Genomic DNA, 19,211 nt, shown 5'->3' on the forward strand with positions numbered 1-19,211 from the left:
CCATGTTCAGTCCAGAAATCATCATAAGCCCCTTGAGCATTTGTAAAACAGTACTTCTCAGCCCGAAATATCATTTAGAAATATCATTTAAGTTTTCAAATCTTAAAAAGATGACTGAGTTTGCAAAATAGTATTTAAAACCTTGGACTGAGGTCAAATGATATGCAAAATATGCGAAAGCAGTGATATCAATCCCTGAAGGATTCAAATAATTTTGAAGAAGCCCAAATGTAACAATTAAATCCAAGTAAGGATGATTCTCAATTTAGTTCAAGTAGAAAACACGGTAAAAATATCTCTTGGGACGGACCAAGTCACAATTCCCAACGGTGCTCTACCCCACGCCCGTTATCCGGCGTGCAAGTCACCTCAATATAGCGTTACGATGTGAAATTCCGGGGTTTCAAACCCTCAGGATATCATTTACATCAATTATTCACCTCAAGACGGTCAAAGTCTAGCTCGCTATGCCCTTGCCTCTCAAATTACCCTCCTCGTGTGATGAATCTGCCCAAAATCACAACGAATATGTCGCATTATGCTAAAGAGATAATACCCAATTGAAAGCAATCGAAAAATATCAAAATTCACGAATTTGACAAAACCCGAGACCCGGGCCCACGTCTCGAAAACTCAGAAAATTACCATCACCGGATTCCTTGTCTCGCCACGAGTCTATACATACCAAGAACTCCCAAATCCGAGTTCAAATGACCCATCAAATCCTAATTGTTTGGTTTCAAAATTCAAGCCCTAGTTCTTGATTTGTAGGCTTATATTTCATGAATCTCTAGGTGGAATTCACAATAAAAACGAGTTCTAAGTCCAAGAAACTTACCTCAAGTCGTTCCCCCTTGAATCCCTCTTTAATCTCCACCAAGAAGCTCTCAAAATGATCAACCATGGAGGAAAAATGACCCAAAATCGCTGATGAAGTGTTTTAAAAACTCACTGCCCAGAATTTTTCATAAGTACTATTCACTCGCGTTGTTACTGTTCACGCGCGTGGTCACTGTTCACCCGTGCGGTTACTGTTCACGCGCGGTTACTGTGCACGCTGCTAAAAAAATACAGCAGCAGCCAAAGAAATTGCAGCACTTTTCTTTTTACTAAAATGGCTCTAACTCCATCATACGAACTCGGAATTCGATGATTCTTATTCCTATGAGTCACAAATAATGATACGAACATAGTCCTTCAATCGAAACTCAATTCGGAGCTCGTTTGCTTGGTGCGATATCCATTTTGCTCGTTAAACAATTAACTCATGTTTCGTGTCAAATACCTAATCGCGACTTGATGAAATTAGACCAAACTTTCCAGATCACTCCTATAATTCATTATTTAAATTCTGGAAATCTCGAAATAAAATTTCAATCGCTAGAACTAAAAATGGACCTTTGGATCATTACATGCTTATGCTCAAACGACAAAAATTTTCCAAAAACTCTTCCAAAACTTATCCGAGCCTCATGGGACCCCGAACAAACATGCCAACATAATTCATAACATTATTCAAACCTCTTACAATCATCAAAACACCTCAAACAACATCAAATTGCCCAAAACTCATCGAATTCAAGCCTAATTTTCTAAAAACTTCCGAAATACACTTTCGATCAAAAACCCGACCAAACCATGTCCGAATGACCTGAAATTTTGCACACATATCCCAAATCACCTAACAAAGCTACAACAACTCTCGGAATTCCACTTCGACTCTCGGATCAAAATATCACCTATCAACTGGAATTCGCCAAAATACTAACTTCGCCAATTCAAGCCTAATTCTACACTGAACCTCTAAAATTACTTCCGATCATACTCATAAGTCACAAATCATCCCCCGAAGCTAAACGAATCATCGGGATTCAAATCCAAGCCCTCTAACACATAAGTCAACGTCCGGTTGACTTTTCCAAAACAAACCTTCCTTAAAGAGACTAAGTGTCTCATTTCCTACTAAAACCAATCCAAATCAACTCGTTCACACCCAACACTAATAATGAAGCATACAGAAATAGGAAATGGGGAAAACGGGGCGGTAACTCACGAGACGATGGGTCGAGTCGTCACAATTACATAGCGAAGATAAGCAATACAACACTTTAATAGATTTAATAATAAATTTTGGAGAAAAAACACAAGAAAATAATAAAAATTTATTAAGAACACTAGAACTAGTAGAAGTATTACAAAACAAACAAAAAAGGAATCTAGAAAAATTAGAACAAAATCTAGACTTCATAAAATCACAAGAACTAGAAATAGATAGAAAAATACAACTCTTGAATAATAAGTTTAATCTAGAAAAGATACCTACGAAAAACGAAATAGAAAAATTAATTAACACTATTACAGAAAAGCCTAAAGAATTAGAAATACAAACAACCGGATTAGTAGAAAAATTAACAGATCAAGTAGAAGTACTAAAAAGTGAGATAAGTACCCTAAAAGAAAAGATAGACGCAATAAAAGAAATCACTCTTTCATGAGTGATATAAAACTAGAATTAGATCCGGTATATGAAGAAGCATTAAAACTCACGGAAAGAATTCAACCCAATCCATAGGGACTAACTAGTTATACTCCTCAAGGAAAGGCTGATCAAACGATAATTAAACAAAATAATACTTTAATAATATTAATTTTAGAAGTCAATAAAACGCTAGATAAAATTATTAAAGAAAAAGTGATAAAAACAGAAATCCCAAAGGTAGACGATTTAATAGAACAATTAAAAAGATTTGAGATAACACCACAAAAGGATAGAATTAAAATAAGGAAACCACAAAAATGGACTTTCTTCCAGGTAGGTCAAGAACAACAGACGAAGAAAGATCACGAATAAGTTTTTCAGATAATAGAATAGGTAATAATATGTTAGCAAGAATCTTAACTAGAAAAAGACAAGAAGAAAATCAGAAACTGGATGAAATAATAGATATAGACAAAGACATACAGATTTTTCAGCAAAATCAACTAAGGCGACTTAATCCAAAAATATTATATAATACAGGATATTTTTCAAATAATTCTCAATTATATAGACATTATAGAGAAGAACAATTATCAGCCATAGGAAGTAAAGTAGCAACATTAAATTTAATTAATCTAGATTCAGTAAAACAAATAAAGAATTATAAAAAGAATTTAATGCATATGGGATTAATAGTAATCAGATTAAAAGGATTAACTAGAAAATACTTAGGAACTAAAGTATTAGTAGTAGTTTATGATGACAGATGGTCAGATCAAAAGAAATCCATACTAGGTTTAACAGAAGTAGACATGACCAATAATGGAGGAATATTTTATATCAGCCCAAACTTCATGATAAATTTAGCAGAATTTGGAAAAATATTAAAATAGGAATACAGACTAAAGGATATGAAGAAATGAACAATGAAAATAATTTACTGATATGTGTAGGTTTCATAGGAAAAATGGCAACAAATAGTAATACAAGATTCAAAATTAAGGTAGACGATGTAGTCGATGTAATGGAAAATAAAGGAATAAAATTAATAAAACCTATTAAGATAAATCCAGGAGAATATGCTGGATTAGAATGGAATTTAGAAGATTTCGGAAAACCAAAAATATTTAAACCGGAATCTCATTTAATGTATACAAACTCAAAAGGAGAAACCTCAATTAGATTTACTGAATACAATTATTCTACCCAAAAAGAAATAGATGACATAACTGAGAATACGACAGACGATACCGATACTAAATTCATGAACATAGAAATAATACAAGACGAATTTGAAGTAGATATAGCACTAGAAAAGGCAAGGAGGTGTGACGACCCGACCAATCGTCACATGAGTTACCGCTCCATTTCCCCCATTTCAGCTTCTTTACGCTTCACTATCCGTGTTTTATGGGATCGAGATGATTAGTTCGAGTTCGGAGAGGATTTGCTAAGAAATGAGACACTTAGTCTCTTTTAAGAAGACTTAAGTTGGAAAAGTCAACCGGATGTTGACTTATGTGTTAGAGGGTTCGGATATGAGTTCTGATGGTTCGGTTAGCTTCGGGAGGTGATTTGTGACTTAGGAGAGTGATCAGAAGTGGTTTTGGAGGTACGATGTAGAATTAGGCTTGAATTGGCGCATTTATTATTTTGGCGAATTCTGGTTTATAGGTGAGATTTTGATCCGAGGGTCGGAATGGAATTCCGAGAGTTTCTGTAGCTTCGTCATGTCATTTTGGAATTGTCTGCAAAATTTGAGGTCATTCGGACGTGGTTTGGTTGGGTTTTTGATCAAAAATGGAATTTGGAAGTTCTTGAGATTCATAGGCTTGAATTCGATGTGATTTGATGATTTTGATGTTAGTCGAGGTGTTTTGATGATAGGAACGAGGTTGAATAATGTTTAGGATGCGTTGGTGCTTTTGGTTGAGGTCACGGGGGCCTCGGGTGTGTTTCGAGTGAGTTTTGAGCGAGTACGGACACCCCGAAACTTAGAAAAATGGAGGGAGCAGCAGTTTTGGCACGGACCGTGCTCCTTTTCGCGCTGGGCGCGCTGACCTAGTGCTGGCCGCGGTCGTGAAGGCTGCAGGTTGCTAGTCCTATTCCGGAAGCTCATATCTTTTGATCCACAAGGAAGTTTGAGGTGATTCAAAAACGAAGGTTGTAGCCCTTCGTATCTAGTTTCCAGAAAGGTAAAGATATCGCAATTTGGACATCTGTAGCGAAAGTTATGGCCAAAATACTAAAGCCTGTCCCTGCAAAGCAAGACCTGCACGGCCGCGGTCGTTTTTGCGCGCACCCCGCTGGTTTTGCGCGGACCGCGGTCATTTTTGTGCGGTCAGCGGTGTCGGAATTCGAGGGGTACTCTATAAATACGAAGTTTTGGGTTTTATTTGATATTTTGACCTAGAGAGCTCGAATTTTGGCTATTTTTCGAAGGGTTTTCAGGAAATTGGTTGGGGTAAGTGATTCTAACTCAGATTTGGTTAGAGTACATGAATCTATCACTGAATTCATCATTTAATTCGTGATTTGAGATGAAATTTGGGAAGAAAATTGTGGAACCTTTCAAAAATGTAAAATGATGATTTGAAGGACAAAATGGTATCGGAATTGGATAATTTTGGTATGGTTAGACTCTTGAGGGTAGGAGGATTCTAAAAATGTAAATTTTACCCGATTCCGAGACATGGGCCCGGGGCTCGGGTTTTGCTAATTTCGAGATTTTTGATATTTTTCGAATTTTTTCGCTTGGGCTTTGTTCGCTTAGCATATTGTGACGTATTCGTTCTGAATTGAATAGATTTGACGCGCGTGGAGGCCAATTCAAGGGGCAAAGGCGTCGTGAGCTAGAGAATTAGCAAGTTCGAGGTGAGTAATGGTTGTAAATGATGTCCTGAGGGTTTGAAACCCCGGATTGCACATCATAGTGCTATATTGAGGCAAGATACGCGTTGGATGATGAGCGTGGGGTCTTTCACTACTGGGGATTGTGACTTGGTCCATCCCAATTGATGATTTTACTGAATATTTGACTGAAATTCATTTGTTATCATCATGATTTGGGCTGATTTCCATATTTGGGCTTCGTGCCAACTATTTGAACCCTTCGGGGATTTTTATCACTATTTCCTTGCTGCTTGACTTATTATTTGAACTCAGTCCTATTGATATCTACTATTTTACAAACTCAGTCACTTTTACTCAGATTGAAACTTAAATGATATTTCTACATCATGCTTTGGGCTGAGAACTATTGTTTTACTAATTCCCGAGGTGCTTGTGATGATTTTCGGACTGAGTGAGGCCGAGGGCCATATGTGAGGATATGCTGAGTGATATGAGGCCGAGGGCCTGAGATACTTTATATGCCACGAGGTGGCTTGAGTGATGTGAGGATATGCTGAGTGATGATGCCACAAGGTGGCTTGATATAGCGCTTGGGCCGTAAGGGGCCCCTCCGGAGTCTGCACACCCACAGTGAGCGCGGGTACCCATGTGATTTGAAACAGTGGTAACAATGACACTACATGATGCAATTTGGTCAGGTAATAATGGCTGACCATTATGCTGAGTGATTGATACTATGCCCGAGGGGCTAATATGAGTGATTGTGAGGTTACAATGGTAACAATGACACTGTATGATGCAATTTGGTCAGGTAACAATGACTGACCAGGAATAACACCGTGCGGTCAGGTAACAATGGATGAGCAAGAACTAATTTGTGCCCGAGGGGCTGGTACTATTTTATATGATTGCCCGAGGGGCGAGGGTTATTGTGACGACTCGACCCATCGTCTCGTGAGTTACCGCCCCATTTTCCCCATTTCCTATTTCCTTATGCTTCATTATCAGTGTTGGGTGTGAACAAGTTGATTTGGATTGGTTTTAGTAGGAAATGAGACACTTAGTCTCTTTAAGGAAGGTTTGTTTTGGAAAAGTCAACCGGACGTTGATTTATGTGCAAATGATCTCGGATCGGAATTTTTATGATTTGTCTAGCTCCATTAGGTAATTTATGACTTAGGAACGCGATCGGAATTGGTTTTGGAGGTCCGATGTGGAATTTGGCTTGAATTGGCGAAAGTAGTATTTTAGCGATTTCCGGTTGATAGGTGAGATTTTGATCCAAGGGTCAGAATGGAATTCCAAGAGTTGTTGTAGCTTCATTATGTGATTTGGGATGTGTGTGCAAAATTTCATGTCATTCGTAGGTGATTTGGTCGGGTTTTTGATCAAATGCGTGTTTCGGAAGTTTTTGGAAAACTTAGGCTTGAATTCGATGTGAATTGATGGTTTTGATGTTGTTTGAGGTGTTTTTTTGATTGGAAAAAGTTTGAATGATGTTATGGGGTGTGTTGGCATGTTTGGTCGGGGTCACATGAGGCTCGGATAAGTTTTGGAAGAGTTTTTTGAAGATTTTTGTCGTTTTGAGCATAAGCACGTAATGATCCAAAGAGCCATTTTTAGTTCTAGAGATCGAAATTTTATTTCGAGATTTCCAGAATTTAAATAATGAATTATAGGAGTGATCTGGAAAGTTTGGTCTAATTTCATCAAGTCGCGATTGGGTTTTTGACGCGAAACATGAGTTAATTGTTTAACGAGCGAAATGGATATCGCACTAAGAAAACGAACTCCGAATTGATTTTCGATTGAAGGACTATGTTCGTATCATTATTTATGACCCATAGGAACAAGAATCATCGAATTCCGAGTTCGTATGATGGAGTTAGAGCCTTTTTAGTGAAAATAAATATTGCTGGTGCAGAAGGTTCTGGTGTGCACCTTTAGCGACCAGATTTGGGACTTTTAGCGACGGGAATGGGTCTTTTAGCGACCAGATTCGGGTTATTAACGTTGTTCTGGTTTTCTTTGCTCATTTTCACGTTTTTTTGGTGAAAAAATATGGATTGGGGCGATTTTTGAGCAAGAAATCATGGGAAATCTTGAGGTAAGTCACTTTTGATCATTTCTACTCCATAATATTGAATTATCATCGAATAATCCGACTAGATTACATGTTTTTGAGGAGTAAATTGGGGATTAAGGCCTAGAGATTTGAAAATAAGATTTGAAGATTTGAGGGTCGAGTTGATGTCCGATTTTGGTAAATTTTATATGTATAGACTCGTGGCGAGATAAGGAATCTGTTGATGTTAATTTTTTTGAATTTTGAAAAGTGGGCCCAGGGCTCGGGTTTTGCTAAATTTCGGGATTTTGATGTTTTTCAGTTATTTTCGATTGGGTATTGTTCCTACAACATAATTTGACATATTCGTTTTAATTTTGGATAGATTCGACGCACGAAGAGGCCAATTCGGGGGCAAAGGTGTCGCGAATTAAAGAAATAGCCGGTTTGAGGTGAGTAATTGATGTAAATGATGTCCTGAGGGTTTGAAACCCCGAAATTTCACATCATAACGCTATATTGAGGTGACTTGCACGCCGGATAACGAGCGTGGGGTAGAGCACCATTGGGGATTGTGACTTAGTCCGTCCCGAGAGATGTTTTTACCGTGTTTTCTACTTGAACTAAATTGAGAATCATCCTTACTTAGATTTGATTGTTACATTTGGGCTTCTAGCCAACTATTTGAATCCTTCAGGGATTGATATCACTATTTTCGCATATTTTGCATATCATTTGATCTCAGTCCAAGGTTTTAAATACTGTTTTGCAAACTCAGCCATCTTTCTAAGATTTGAAAACTTAAATGATATTTCTAAATGATATTTCGGGCTGAGAACTATTGTTTTACGAATGCCCAAGGGGCTTATGATGATTTCTGGTCTGAGCATGGATCGGGCTGCGCGCCGCAGCAATGTTACATTGATATTGAGGCCAAGAGCCTAGTTGTTTACATTGATATTGAGGCCGAGAGCCTGGTTGATTACATTGATATTGAGGCCGAGAACCTGGGTGATTATACTGATATTGATATGAGGCAGAGGGCCTAGATTTGATGCCACGAGATTGCTTGATATTGCGCTTGGGCTGTAGGAGCCCATCCGGAGTCTGTACACACCCTAGTGAGCGCCGTCGACGATGAATAAATATGGATGGCTCGGGCTGCACGCAGCAGTGGGTACCAGAGGGTACTGTCATATGAATTGCATTGCACTCATGCATTTATTCCTTATCTGCATTATCTGCCATAATAATTATGTGCTCTTATTTCATTGACTAGTTGCTTCATACTGTTCTGAGCCTGAGGGGCTGATACTATTCTGAGATACTGAGCCCGAGGGGCCGATTTCTACTTATTATTTTGATATTGAGCCCGAGGGGCAGATTTCTAATTACTATTTTTATACTAAGCCCGAGGGGAAGATTTTTACTAGTTATTTTGATACTGAGCCCGAGGGGCAGATTTCTACTTGTTGTTTTGATATTGAGCCCAAGGGGCAGGTTTCTACTTGTCATTTTACTACCAAATTACCTGTTTTACCGGTTTAAAAGAAATTTCACATGATATTTCACTGAATTGTTATTTTAAATGATTTCACTACTTCTATATAGAATGTTGTGTGCGTTAATGTGTTTTCTTACCTTTAGTCATTATTTATATTTATTACTCACTGGGTCGGAGTACTCATATTACTCCCTGCACCATGTGTGCAGGTACAGGTATTCCTGAGGCATAGAGCGAGTTTTTTGCTGTTCAGTTTTCATCGGAGTTATCGAGGTAGCTGCATGGCTTTCGCAGACCCATTTTCTCCCTTATCTTCTCTTATTTATGATATCTTCAGACATTGTTCCTAATTCCATACTTTGTAGAATTTTAGTAAACTCTGTAGTAGCTCATGACTTGTGACACCCCGGTTAGGGCTGAGTTGGGTTGGATTTCCGTATTTTATCTATACTTTCCGCTATTGGATATTATTAAACCATGTTTATACTATAATTGTGTTAATTAATTGTCTTAAAAGGATGAATTGGGTTGAATGGATGGCCTTGTGTTCATGAGAGGCGCCATCACGACCAGGTTCGGGAATTGGGTCGTGACAAGTTGGTATCAGAGCCTAGGTTACTAGGTCTCGCAAGTCATGAGCAGGTTTAGTAGAGTCTCACGGATCGGTACGGAGACGTCTGTATTTATCCTCGAGAGGCTGCAGAACCTTTAGGAAAACTCATATTCTTGAATTCTTATCGTGCGTCCTTGATTCAGCTGGAAAAAAAAAGTAACTCTTAAAATTCCATCCATGTTCGTATGCGCGAACGAGCGCTCAGTATTAGATGTGCCTTGATGGCTTGTAATTCTCCGGACGAAGGGCGAGACGTAATCGCTATGAGTTTGATGTTAGGCCAGTCTGGAGGACTTAAGGCTGGATCCTTGCCTATGGCTTGAGCACCGAAGTGCTGATTGTGCGAGCAAGAGTTTTGAAATTATATGTCCAGTACTATCCCTATTAGTGGGAATGATGGTTGGATAGCCACGTGAGGAGTATGTTAGTACTGCGAGATATATCTATATGACTTGGAGGTGACGAGGAAGGGCGTACGGATAATAGATGAACTATTAAGTGTTTAATTTTCATTGTGATCTGATGTGTAGCCCCGAGTTATGGGTGTGTGAAGAATCTTATCATGTCTCATGTTTGGAGTGAAGTAAATTTCATGTTACGGTATGAGTTTAGACTCAGGAAGACTAAGTGATTGTGTAATGTGAATGATGGTGGAAGGTATACAAAAATATTAATTAGAAGTGAAACATGTGGGTTATCTCCTGCGGAGTGTTCTAAGGTGGTGCGATTCTTATACTGTCTATTAGAAGATCTCATTTACAAGTAAAGAATATGCATTGAAATCTAAATTTTGTCGCCTAGAGAGTGGGCTTAACTATTATGTGAGTGAATGCAAGAATTGCAGAAGAGTTAAAATTCTAGATGATTTGTGTTTCCACAAGCTTATGAAGGAGTGAGTTCAATCTCACTATGGTATTACGACAATAATAGAGTATGTGCGTTATGATTTATTGAGTGCATTTTGATCTATGTCTTTGAGCCAAGTTGGGGAGTTTGCTATTAAATAAGTCGATTGCACGATTTTGTGCTATATTGGTTCCAGTTTGAGGTGTGTTGGTGAGTCGGTTATTGCTTACGGGGATTAAGGTCAATCAGGCGGTGGACGGGCCTTTTTTTGTGCTATTGCTTCAAATGCTGTCATTACAGGAATTGTCCAATCTGCCACAGAGATGCCTCTGTATTATTCGATCCCGGTTCCACCTATTCTTATGTGTCCTCATATTTTGCTCATTATTTGGGTACGCCTCGAGAGTTTCCTTCTTTACCTGTTCATGTATCTACCCCGATGGGCGATACTGTTGTTGTGGACCGTGTGTACCGGTCATGTGTTGTGATTATTGAGGGTCTGGAGACCCGAGTTGATCTATTGCTATTGAGCATGGTGGACTTTGATGTTATATTGGGCATGGATTGGTTATTTATGTGTCATGTTATTCTAGACTGTCATGCTAATACAGTTACTTTGGCTATGCCGGGTGTACCGCGGATCGAGTGGCGTGGTATGACTTATTATGTTCCTAACAGAGTAATTTCTTTCTTGAAAGCCCAGCGTATAGTTGGGAAGGGTTGTCTGTCATATCTAGCGTTTGTGCTAGATGTTGGAGCTGAGACTCCTAGTATTGATTCTATCCCAGTTGTGAGGGACTTTTCATCCATTGCATCGCCCTTGACCAAGTTGACTCAGAAGGGTGCACCGTTTGTATGGTCGGACGAATGTGAGAAGAGCTTTCAGAAGCTCAAGACAGCTTTGACCACAGCTCCAGTGTTGGTTTTGCCATCAGCTTCAGATTCATATACCGTATATTGTGATGCTTTACAGATGTTTTATGGCAATATTTTTGGGTTGGTGACCTACATGGCCTGGTCAAGCCAGAGGAATTCCGTTTTGATAACTTGGGTATGTGTGAGCAGATTTGAAAGTTTTCTTGATGGGTTTTACCATAGTTCGAGCCGGATATCTTCTACCGGTGTGCGAAACATATTGTATATTACGAACTCCTCCTAAATGGGAGCAAATAGAAGATTTCTAACTGCCGGAATGTAATTTTCCTATAGCCCAGAAATTTCTAATGAGATTTTGTGTTTGCAACAAGATGGCATGATAGACGTGGTGTGTGGTACATGATTAATATTTTCATGTGCAACGTGGCAGTTCATTCTTAAAGGGAAGGCCACGAGTTCTGGATGGAATAGTCAGTTTCAGGTATTTAGATGAATGTTATAACTGCTCGGTAAGACCTTAGAAGGGTGCACACTATATTTTAACCAACAAATGTCTATTGGTATTTCAACACCCACTTGGTTGATCGACTGCCAATATTTCGATCTTGCTATGTATTGTAGGAAAATTTTGAGAATAATTATCATGAAATGATCGTACTTGAGGGATGTGTCAGTCATTGAGTGCTGAGGTTGTGATCAGTTACGGTGATTTATGTAATCTAGGAATTTGGAGACGGGGAATTCTCCAAAAATATACTATTTCGGGATTGTGGCATGTTTGAGGTGAGTGTCTTATCTAAACTCTTTGGATGCACTAGTTGAGCTAATTGATGGTGATAACTATGCGCTGTGAGCGCGAATATATGTGAGGGCTGAACCTGTGTGCAAGCACCGAGCTAATATTCATGCTCGGAAGATACGTAGGTTATGATATGCCTAGAGTGAGATATTGGGCTAAGGTATAATGTTTCTCGTATTCGTAACTCTGTTAAGAACTATCTGGACTATACTTGAGATTTCCAAGATGCTAAATTCCAGAACAAACTTGGTAATTACTAATTCAGTGTTAACTTGCTAATTTGAGCTATGACAGCGCAGTTTGCTCATGCCTACGATATAAAGTGTTATTTATTCCAGTCAAGGAGAATGAAAATCTTATTTTAGTTAGCATATACATGTGTACTTGTTGGATTGCTTCTATATGATATGCTTGTACTGGAGGTCTGTGACCGTGCCAGGTGGATTATGTTATTGGCAGCTAAGTTGCTCGTGTGGTTGATGTCAATGTGAGCTATAGAAGAGCCGATTATTATTGTTCTATTCATATATCTTGGTTCCACTGTGATTGACGAGCCCATAGCATATTGTTGGGGTGGTACTTGTGGAACTTGCAAAGCGGCTCTTTTCTTTAAGGTATTCTTCCTTTTTGGGGTAACCGGATGGCGCAATAGTGAGGTTTCCCGGTATGGCATTGTATTATGTACTTCTCCGTGGGTATGGTGATTCACTGGTGGTACTAGATATCAAATTGCGCTTGGTTGATGATTTTGAGCATGGTGACTTGGGGCGTTTCATGTGAACTAGTGTCTGGATAGGGTCGCGCATGGGAGCGAAGCTATGTGGAGATATGACCTTCCAGGTTAGATTCGTGTGTTATATTTCTATGATGTGAGACGGGTTCTCAACCTTGTGTTGTGGTGGTACTGGTGAGCTTGAGGTACAGCTCTTTCGTTTGAGTCATTTTCATGAATTGAGTATGCTCGAACTGTTGCTTATTGGCACGCGTATTGTGCGAGTGGTGGCTTAGACCTGTATTGATGTGTCATATTACTAGAATAATGTGTTGGATTAGAAGATATCAGTGGGATCATTAATGAATACTAACAGATTTGATTTCAGCATGTTGGAAGGATAATATCGAGCTTCGGCTTAGAAATTTGATGTAGCATTTGCCAAAGGAGAAGTGGCTTCATGAATGGTTGATATGGAAAATGGTTATGGCTTACCGCGTGATTTAGTTAGCATTGGCAGTATGTAAAAGTGTTGAGATGACACTTTAGTTGATAAGAGTTTTCTATCGGTATTCGGGTGTTATGTGCAACTGCTGTGATTAGAAGTTATCACTACAAACGTTTGAGTTATGTGGTCTATCATGTAATTGCACCTGAGGCTGCAGGTATCGGTTATTACAGCTGGTTCGGGCTTATTCTGAATATAAATGTGAGGTTCTAATCTTGTGTATGATTTCAGAAGGTGCAGTGTGGTTCTATGGTTTATGGACTAGATGGATTGTGAAATTTCAGCTATGTTGTGTTATCGGACCTATGCGAGATGGGGTAGTGTGGGATCACCCACGGGTATATTCTTGGTAAGGTCGTTCAGCTATTGATTGGCTTCTAGGACAACTCTAGGTACGCTCGAGGACGAGCGTTTGTTTAAGTTGGGGAGGATGTGACGACCCGACCCGTCGTCTCGTGAGTTACCGCCCCATTTTCCCCATTTCTTATTTCTTTATGCTTCATTATCAGTGTTGGGTGTGAACGAGTTGATTTGGATTGGTTTTAGTAGGAAACGAGACACTTAGTCTCTTTAAGGAAGGTTTGTTTTGGAAAAGTCAACCGGACATTGACTTATGTGTAAATGATCTCGGATCAGAATTTTTATGATTTGTCTAGCTCCATTAGGTAATTTATGACTTAGGAGCGCGATCAGAATTGGTTTTGGAGGTCCAGTGTGGAATTTGGCTTGAATTGGCGAAAGTAGTATTTTAGCGATTTCCGGTTGATAGGTGAGATTTTGATCCAAGGGTCAGAATGGAATTCCGAGAGTTTCTGTAGCTTCATTATGCGATTTGGGATGTGTGTGCAAAATTTCATGTCATTCAGAGGTGATTTGGTCGGGTTTTTGATCAAATGCATGTTTCAGAAGTTTTTGGAAAACTTAGGCTTGAATTCGATGTGAACTGATGGTTTTGATGTTGTTTGCGGTGTTTTGTTGATTGGAAAAAGTTTGAATGATGTTATGGGGTGTGTTGCCATGTTTGGTCGGGGTCACATGAGGCTCGGATAAGTTTTTGAAGAGTTTTTGGAAGATTTTTGTCGTTTGAGCATAAGCATGTAATGATCCAAAGGTCCATTTTTAGTTCTAGAGATCGAAATTTTATTTCGAGATTTCCAGAATTTAAATAATGAATTATAGGAGTGATCTGGAAAGTTTGGTCTAATTTCATCAAGTCGCGATTGGGTTTTTGACGCGAAACATGAGTTAATTGTTTAACGAGCGAAATGGATATTGCACTGAGCAAACGAACTCCGAATTGATTTTCGATTGAAGGACTATGTTCATATCATTATTTGTGACTCACAGGAACAAGAATCATTGAATTCCGAGTTCGTATGGTGGAGTTAGAGCCTTTTTAGTGAAAATAAATATTGCTGGTGCAGAAGGTTCTGGTGTGCACCTTTAGCGACCAGATATGGGACTTTTAGCGACGGGAATGGATCTTTTAGCGACCAGATACGGGTTATTATTGCTGTTCTGGTTTTCTTTGCTCATTTTCACGTTTTTTTGGTGAAAGAACACGGATTGGGGCGATTTTTGAGCAAGAAATCATGGGAAATCTTGAGGTAAGTCACTTGTGATCATTTCTACTCTAATATTGAATTATCATCGAATAATCCGACTAGATTACATGTTTTTGAGGAGTAAATTGGGGATTTAGGCCTAGGGATTTGAAAATAAGATTTGAAGATTTGAGGGTCGAGTTGATGTCCGATTTTGGTAAATTTTATATGTATAGACTCGTGGCGAGATAAGGAATCCATTGATTTTAATTTTTCTGAATTTCGAAAAGTGGGCCCGGGGCTCAGGTTTTGCCAAATTTCGGGATTTTGATGTTTTTCAGTTATTTTTGATTGGGTATTGTTCCTACATCATAATGTGACATATTTGTTCTAATTTTGGATAGATTCGATGCACGAAGAGGCCAATTCGGGGGGCAAAGGCATCGCGAATTAAAGAAATAGTCGGTTTGAGGTGAGTAATTGATGTAAATGATGTCCTGAGGGTTTGAAACCCCGGAATTTCACATCATAACGCTATATTGAGGTGACTTGCACGCCGGATAACGGGCGTGGGGTAGAGAACCATTGGGGATTGTGACTTGGTCCGTCCCGAGAGATGTTTTTACCGTGTTTTCTACTTAAACTAAATTGAGAATCATCCTTACTTAGATTTGATTGTTACATTTGGGCTTCTAGCCAACTATTTGAATCCTTCAGGGATTGATATCACTATTTTCGCATATTTTGCATATCATTTGATCACAAGGTTTTAAATACTGTTTTGCAAACTCAGCCATCTTTCAAAGATTTGAAAAGTTAAATGATATTTCGGGCTGAGAACTATTGTTTTACGAATGCCCAAGGGGCTTATGATGATTTCTGGACTGAGCATGGATCGGGCTGCGCGCCGCAGCAGTATTACATTGATATTGAGGCCGAGAGCCTAGTTGATTACATTGATATTGAGGCCGAGAGCCTGGTTGATTACATTGATATTGAGGCCGAGAGCCTGGGTGATTATACTGATATTGATATGAGGCTGAGGGCCTAGATTTGATGCCACGAGATGGCTTGATATTGCGCTTGGGATGTAGGATCCCCTCCGGAGTCTTTACACAACCCTAGTGAGCAACGTCGACGATAAATAAATATGGATGGCTCGGGCTGCACGCTGCAGTGGGTACCAGGGGGTACTGTCATATGCATTGCATTGCACTCATGCATTTATTCCTTATCTGCATTATCTGCCATAATAATTATGTGCTCTTATTTCATTGACTGGTTGCTTCATACTGTTCTGAGCATGAGGGGTTGATACTGTTCTGAGCCCGAGGGGCCGATTTCTACTTATTATTTTGATACTGAGCCTGAGGGGCAGATTTCTATTTACTATTTTGATACTGAGCCCGAGGGGCAGATTTCTACTTGTTATTTTGATACTGAGCCCGAGGGGAAGATTTCTACTTGTTGTTTTGATATTGAGCCCGAGGGGCAGGTTTCTACTTGTCATTTTACTACCAAATTACCTGTTTTACTAGTTTAAAAGAAATTTCACATGATATTTCACTGAATTGTTATTTTAACTGATTTCATTGCTTTTGTATAGAATGTTGTGTTCCTTAACGTGTTTTCTTACCTTCAGTCATTATTTATATTTATTACTCACTGGGTCGGAGTACTCACATTACTCCTTGCACCATGTGTGCAGGTACAGGTATTCCTGAGGCATAGAGCGAGTTTTCTGTTGTTCAGTTTTCATCAGAGTTATCGAGGTAGCTGCATGGCGTTCGCAGACCCATTTTCTCCCTTATATTCTGTTATTTATGATATCTTCAGACTTTGTTCCTAATTCCATACTTTGTAGAATTTTAGTAAACTCTGTAGTAGCTCATGACTTGTGACACCCCGGTTAGGGCTGAGTTGGGTTGGATTTCTGTATTTTATCTATACTTTCCGCTATTGGATATTATTAAACCATGTTTATACTATAATTGTGTTAATTAATTGTCTTAAAAGGATGAATTGGGTTGAATGGTTGGCCTTGTCTTCATGAGAGGCGCCATCACGACCAAGTTTGGGAATTGGGTCGTTACAGTTATGTGTTCATTTTGCATACTTACTTGTCTTTTACATGTTTAACTGTGGTATTTGTGCCCGATGGGCGGATTTCTGTGCATAGCGGCACCAATTGTTTTGAAATTATTTCACAACTGTTGAAAATTTCATTTTCAAAAGAGGTTTAGAACCGAGCCAAGGTATTTTCTAAAGAATTCTTAGTTTCATTGACTTTTCTCAAGGAGTTTTACACTGGTTCTATATAGCATGTTGGTTGCTTTACGTGATTTCATGCTACTCAGTTATTATTTACTTTTATTACTCACTGAGTTGGAGTACTCACTTTACTCACTGCACCTCGCATGCAGTTGCAGGTATTTATTCACCCGGTAGCGGGTATTGGATGTGTGGAGGCAGAGTTGTAGAGGTTCAGCGAGGTGACTGCCAGCGTTCGCAGCACCACTGTCTTTCTATGTTAGTCATTACTCTTGTTCAGTGTATTTCTAGACTGTAAAGTGGAAATTTCATTCTCATAGATGTTCGTGACTTGTGACACCCCGATTTGGGCTGTGTCGGGATGGTTCCTACTATTATTATCGTTAAATTCCGCAATTTATGAGCATTATATTATATGTTATCACTGTTTATGATGATTAACTATTTAAAAGAGGTGTTCCGTTTTGGTCTGGCTTGCCTTGTCTTCACGAGAGGTGCCATCACGACCGGGTTCGGGGATTGGGTCGTAACAAGTTGGTATCAGCGCCTAGGTTACATAGGTCTCACGAGTCATGAGCAGGTTTAGTAGAGTCTCGTGGATCGGTACGGAGACGTCTGTATTTATCCTCGAGAGGATGCAGAACCTTTAGGAAAAATTTCATATTCTTGAAATTCTTATCGTGCGTCCTTGAGTCAGCTTGAAAAGTAACTCTTGAAATTCCTTCCACGTGTTCGTACGCGCGCATGAGCGCTCAGTATCAGGTGTGCCTTGATGGATTGTGATCCCCCGATCGAGGGGCGAGATGCAATCTCTGTGAGTTTATGTTGGGCCAGTCTAGAGAACTTGAGGCCAGATTTTTGCCTATGGCTTGAGCACCAAGGCGCTGATTGTGTGAGCAAGTGTTTTTAACTTATATGTTCAGTATTGTCCCTAATAGTGGGAATGACGGCTGGATATCTATGTGATGAATATGCTAATTCGGCGTGATGTTTCTATATGACCTAGAAGTGTTGAGGAAGATTTGCTGGATGATAGATGGACTACTAAGTGTATGATTTCCATTGTGAGTGGAAGTGTAGTTCCGAGATTATAGGCGTGTGAAGAATCCTTTCAAGACTCCTAGTTGATAGTGAAGTAAATTTCATGTCGCGGTATAAGTACAGACTCAAGAAGGTCAAGTGACTGCGTAATGTTTATGTCGGTGGGAAGTGTGCAAAAATGTTGTATTGAGGCGAAGCAAGTGGGTTATCTCTTGCGAAGTGTTCTAAAGTGGCGTGATCCTCATATGTATGTCAGAAGATCTCATGTCTAATTGAAGAATACGTACTGAATTTGGAATTTCGAGTCGCTTAAGAGAGTGGGTTTAACTGTTGCGAGAACGAATGCGAGAGTTGCAGAAGGTTTACATTACTAGACAATATGAGTTTCGCAAACTTATAAATGATTCGAGTTTAATCTCATTATGGTATTGTGGCATCAATAGAGTAAAAGTGTTATGAGTATTGTGTGTTTTGATCTATGGCTTTGAGACAAGTTGTGGAGCTTGCTATTGGTTAGCTGATTGTACGGTGGTGTTGCTATGTTGGTTCCGATTTGAGGCATGCTGGCGAATCAGTTCTGATTGTGGAATTGAGCCGAGGATGGCCCGAGTGAAGGAAAATTTTAATAAAGGTTATATGGTGCTTCGTAGATGTGTGAAAATAATAAGATGTCTTGAGCTGTTGTTGGTAAAGAATGCCTAGCGTATAGAGAAGGAAGATGCTTGTTTGTATTGGGATAAGGTCGTATCCTGCGGTGTCAGAGTGCTAATGAGGCACAGGTGGTTTTGTTAGTTGGGCGGGCTAAATGCAAGTTGAATAGAGTGAATGGCTCTCGAAGGTGGTTCTAATGTGTTCGAGATTCTACATGTAATAATGGGGTATCTTAAAGTAGCATATGTGATTAGGAACCGAGTCTCCATTGGAAGAGGTCAAGACTTGTGGTATTTTTATGTTAATTATGGGATTCTATATATTAGTATCTGGAAAGTAAAGGTAACGGATTTAGATTCGCAGGAAGTTCTCCGGAGTGGAGTATGTTGGAATGTGGTGTATCTGGAAATAATTGAGAGAGAATTCAGTGGCTTATGAGTTTTAGATAG

Source organism: Nicotiana sylvestris, chromosome 5, assembly GCF_000393655.2.
Source record: "Nicotiana sylvestris chromosome 5, ASM39365v2, whole genome shotgun sequence".
NCBI classification, from domain to species: domain Eukaryota; kingdom Viridiplantae; phylum Streptophyta; class Magnoliopsida; order Solanales; family Solanaceae; genus Nicotiana; species Nicotiana sylvestris.